General features: G+C 50.9%; 1 long non-coding RNA gene across 1 annotated transcript; it reads left to right on the forward strand.

The window, feature by feature from the left end:
• Positions 1–222: 222 nt before the first annotated feature.
• Positions 223–5048, forward strand: LOC125699238 (uncharacterized). Its single transcript, XR_007379488.1, has 6 exons — positions 223–288; positions 502–577; positions 749–850; positions 2664–2794; positions 3107–3254; positions 4762–5048. It is a non-coding gene; the product is annotated as an uncharacterized LOC125699238 (long non-coding RNA).
• Positions 5049–5376: the final 328 nt, after the last annotated feature.

Genomic DNA, 5376 nt, shown 5'->3' on the forward strand with positions numbered 1-5376 from the left:
CCTTTGATCAAACTCCCTTGCCGGACAGGCAGATCCAATCACCTGCTTGTAATTAGTCTTTTTTTGTTGTTGTTTACGGTCTGAAGCAGTGATTGAGCACCTGGTGAGGGGTGTGGCCAGCCCTGCCAGCACAGGTGGAAGCAATTTACCTGTGGGACCGGATAGGGCTGAGCTTGGCTCCACCCCCTCCCTGCCCATATTTAAGGGCTGGGAACAGACAGAACAGCATTCTGCTTGGGAGCTGCCTCCTTGGAAGTATTGGGAGTGAGTTCTGCCCTTTGGAATGGGGTGAGTGACTGCTGCTTTATTACGGGGCTCTGGTCTTTCCCTTTTGGGGGATCCTGACCACTTTTAAGGGCTGGAAGCTGTGAGGGCAGCATCTCTGCATGGAGGCTCCTTCCTTTGGGATGTGGGCTGTTTGTTTTTGGAATGGGGTCATTGATTTCTTCTTTACTGCTGGACTGTAATTTCACTTTCTGGGGGCTCCTGACCACATTTAAGGTCTGTCAGCAGAAGGAGCAGCAACTGCACCTGGAGATTGCTTCCTTTAGAGCGTGGGGTGAACCCTTGAAACTGGGTGAGTGATTCTTTATTCCAGGGTTACAATATCTTGTTGTTGGGGGGATCCTGACCCCACTTAAGGGCTGGCAGCCTTTAAGGTGGTATCTGTCTTTAGAGACCGTCTCCTTGGGAGCGTGGGATGAGCTCTGGTCCTTGAGAAAGGGTGAGTCATTCCTTCTTGTTTTAGGACTGTGACCTTTCCTGTTTTTGGGGCATCCTGACCACATTGAAGTGCTGGCAGATGTAAGGGCAGCATTGATCTCTAGAGACTGTCTCCTGTGGAGCAGGGGTGAGTTTTGGCCTTTGAGAAGGGTGTAAGTGGTTTTTGTTTTTTCTTTATTTCAGAGCTACATTCTCCCTTTTTTTTATTATTTATTTTTTTATTTTTTTATCCTGACCACTTTTAAGGGATGGAAGCCGTAAGGGCAGCATCTCTACCTGTAGACTGCTTTCTTGGCAGTGTGGGCTGAGTGTTCATCTTTGGAATGGGGTAACTTATTCTTCCTTTATTTCAGGGCTGTTATGCACTGCTTCCAACCATGCAGAGTTGTTTAAGGGCGTTCTGTGCACCCTTAGGTGTAATAAATCTTCGTCTTTATAGAAAGCCAAGCATTGTCCTCTTCTGGACTGCTGTACTCAGTATCACCCCAGTGTGATGAAGTGAAGTCCCTGCTCTGCTGAATACTGGGACTGGCCGAGAGAGGCTCTGATGGATGTGGATTATCCTAGCCAGAGTACTTGGTACCATTGGTGGTGATCTCGTCCAACTGCCACACAATGAACAGGAACATCCACAGCCAGATCTGGCTGCCCAGAGGCTGACCCAGCCTCACCTTGGAAGGGATGGGGCATCCATCACATGTCTGGGTAACCTGTTCTGCTGTGTCACCACCCTCACTGTACCAGATTTTCTTTATATCTAGGCTAAATCTTTCCTTGTTCTTCCCTTCAGGTGTTGAAAGGCTGTTACCAGATCACCTTGGAGCCTTCACTTCTGCAGGCTGAACAGCTCCAGCTCTCTCTCTTTATAGGAAAGGCGTTCCATCCCTCAGTTCATATTTGTGGCTGTTCTCTGGATGTTCTCCAATAGCTCCACGTCTGTCCTGTGCTGCGGACATCCACATCCAGATGCAGCACCTCCAGGTGAGGCCTCACAGCGCAGAGCAGAGGGGCAGGACCAGCTCCCTTCGCCTGCTGACCACACATCTTTGGATGGAGCCCAGCGTACGATTGGCTTTCTGGGCTGGAAGGCGCATTGCTGAGTGCCACTACTCAGCCTGTTGAGGTTCCTCTGGATGGCGTTGTCCCTCTAGTGCGTCACTGCACCCCACAGCTCGGTGTCATTAGGGTGCACTCAGCCCCACTGTCAATGTCACTGATGAAGGGGCAATCCCAGGTGTTTGTACAAACTCAGCAAAGAACACCTTGAGAGCAGCCCCACAGAGAAGGACTTGCGGCTCCCGGTGGATGAGCTGGCATCCATGAGTGGACATCAGCCAGCAGAGCGTGCTTGCAACCTGGAAGGCCAGCTGTGTTCTGGGCTGCGTTAAAAGAGAAGCGGCCAGCAGGGAGAGGGAGGTGATCGTCCCCATCTGCTCGGCTCTTGTGAGGCTTCATCTGCAGTGCTGCATCCAGGCCTGGGGCCCCCAGCACAGGAAGGACGTGGAGCTCATGGAGCGGGTCCAGAGGAGGCACTGAGATGAGCAGACGGTTGGAGCAGCTCTCCTACAAGGAAAGGTTGAGGGAAGTGGGCTTGTTCAGCCTGGAGAAGAGAAGGCTTGGGGGGACCTCATTGCAGCCTCACAGTACTTGAAGGGGGAACAGCAGGAAGGGGAACGGCTGTTTACGAGGGTGGATCGTGATAGGACAAGGGGAAATGATTTTAAACTGAAACAGGGGAGGTTTAGGTTGGTTATTAGGAGGAAGCTTTTCACACAGAGGGTGGTGACGCACTGGAACGTGCTTCAGAGTCACTTCCAGGAGGATCTGCTCCTCGATTTTTTTTTGCAGCACAGAGGTGAGACTGACACGTTGGTGGTTCCCAGGGTCACACTTTATATCTGCAGTAACAGCTGTGCTGTTGCCTTTTTTCTGCTCACCAGGGACTTCACCTGACTGCCTCGACTTCTCAAATACCACTGAGAGTGGCTCGGTGACTGCAGCGGTGAATTCCCTCAGGGCTCTGGGACTCGTCTCATCAGGACCCAAAGACTCCTGGATGTCAGGTTCTCAGGTGGTCCAGATCCTGATCTGCCATCACAGTGTGGGATAGGGAGGGGTCTGTGGGACCGGCATTGCTTCCTCAATCCCCACCTACCAAACCGAAGGTGAGAGCAGTGTATAATGAGCAGTTATCAGAGAAGATGGAAGATGGATGTTGTTGGGTACCTGAGCCTTCTCCTTGTCTGTTGTTCCCAGCTGCAGTGCTGCTGGTAAGCAGCATCACGCACAGAGTGCAGCCACATTGATCAGGGAAAGGAGTGCAGGTTTGTGAAAGAGGCACATCTGTAGGGCAGTGCCTTCATTACTGTTTTGTGTCCCACAGGTGGCTGCGGAGTTGCAGCGCTCCCGAGTGCCGTAACGACTGCATGGAGATGCGTGGCTCTTCATGGGAACAGCAAGGAACCGGAATCTGCATTTCCTGGAATGCCCCAGAGCCTCGCTTTGCTGGCTGGTAATTGTCTGCCCAGCAGGTAAGGGCAATGCTCACCCATCAGTGTTTACCCACTCCATAGCACGGCACAACACGGTGCTCCCAGAGCTCTTCATTGCACTTTATGGTGCCCTGGATGCTGCCTGTCCTTTTCTTTCTGTGTTCTCTTTGTCTCTGGCCTTTCACTGCAGTGTTTTCCTTCCCTTTGCCCTTGCTGTTCCCTACTGCATTCTCTTGCCCTCCTGTTTTTGTGTTCTATGCCACGTTCATTTGGCCGTTGCCCTTGGCTTTCTTTGCTGGATTCACTTCAGTGTTCAGTTTTGGCGTTCTGTACTGCGTTCTCTCGCCCTCCTGTTTTGGTATTTCCTTCCATGTTCTCTTAGCCGTTGCCATTGGCTGGGCATTCTCTTGCCCTCCTGTTTTTGTGTTCCATGCTGGGTTCTCTTGGCCATTGCCCTTGGCTTTCTTTGCCACATTCACTTCGGCATTCAGTTTTGGTGTTCCCTGCTGCGTTCTCCTGCCTTCCTGTTTTGGCGTTTCTTGCCGTGTTCTCTTGGCCATCATCCTGGGCATTTCCTTCCACGTTCTCTTGGCCCTTCCCCTCCTGTTTTTGTGTTCTATGCCACATCTCTTGGCCATTGCCCTTGGCTTTCTGTTGCCACATCCTCTTCAGCATTCAGTTTTGGCGTTCCCGGCAGCATTCTCTTTGGCCTCCTGTTTTGGCATTTCCTGCCACATTGTCTTGGCCCTTGCCTGGGCATTCCCTGCAGCATTCTCTTTGACCTCCTAACTTGCTGTTCCAGCCACATTCTGCATTGGCCTTCTTTGCCGCGTTCTCTTGCCCTCCTTTTTTGGCTTTTCCTGCCATGTTTTCTTAGCCCTTGCCTGGGCATTCCACGTTGTGTTCCCTTGTCCTTTTGTTTTGGCATTTTGTGCTGCATTCTCTTGGCCTTTGCCCTTGGCCTTTCCTGCTGTGTTCTCTTTGGCTGTATTCTGACCTTTCCTGTTGCGTTCTCCTTGCCCTCACCTTGGCTTTCCATTGGTGCTCTCTTTGCTTTTGCCCTTGCCTTAGCTTGGCTGTTTTCTTTGCATTTACCTTGGTTTTCCATGAGAGTTCTCCTTCCCTTTGCCTGCCCTGGGAGTTCTGCTTGTCTTCGGCACTCTGGGATTAGCTGGGAGGCAACATTAAAGTTAACCTTGACCTGAACCCGTAGCTGAATGGGAGTTCTAATGATAATTGTGTTAACCTGCAGCGTATCTGTAAACCAAGCCCTTAACGCATTGTTGAAAATGTCTCTTAACCTGAATGCTGCCTTAAAAATAATGCCTCATGTTTTTTGTCAAATAACCTTAATTGTGATTGTAGTGCAGAATACTGATGTTAGACCAACTGTAACTTCAACCCTATGAATAACATTAATTATATCCCTAATGTTAATTATAATTATAATTAATTACAATCCTTGTGTCATCATTACAGCAACATGCTCAGGGTGCAGCCCCACACATGCGGGGCAGCGCCTTCATTACTGCATTGTGTCCCACAGGTGGCAGCAGAGCTGCGTTGCTCCTGAGCACTTTAAGGACAGCACGGAGATGCGCGGCTCTTCCATGGCAGCAGCAGAAACTGGAATCTGCATTTCCTGGAATGCCCCGGAACCTCGCTTTGCTGGCCGGTAATTGTCTGCCCAGCAGGTAAGGGCAGTGCTCACCCACCATTGTATACTCATTACTTACTGAGGCACAAGGTAGGGTTCCCAGAGCTCATTTCTGCACTTCATGGTGCCCTGAATGCTGTCTGTCCTTTTCTTTCTGTGTTCTCCTCACCTCCAGCCTTTCCCTGCTGTGTTCTCCTTGCCCTCGCTGTTCCCTACTGTGCTCTCTTGCCCTCCTGTTTTGGCGTTCCCTGTGGCATTCTCTTGGCCATTTGCCCTTGGCCACCTTTGCTGCGTTCTCTTTGGCCTTTGGTTCTGGCCATCTGTGCCACATTCCCTTGGCCTTTGTCCTTGGCCTTCTTTGCCACGTTCCCTTTGCCTTCTGTTCTGGCATTCCCTACAACATTCTCTTTGGCCTTCAGTTTTGGCGCTCCTGGCTGCGTTCTCTTTGGCCATTGCCCTCAGCCTTCTTTGCCACATTCCCTTTGGCCTCTTGTTTTGGCATCC

This window comes from Lagopus muta, chromosome 12 (assembly GCF_023343835.1).
Source record: "Lagopus muta isolate bLagMut1 chromosome 12, bLagMut1 primary, whole genome shotgun sequence".
In the NCBI taxonomy this organism is placed as follows: Eukaryota; Metazoa; Chordata; class Aves; order Galliformes; family Phasianidae; genus Lagopus; species Lagopus muta.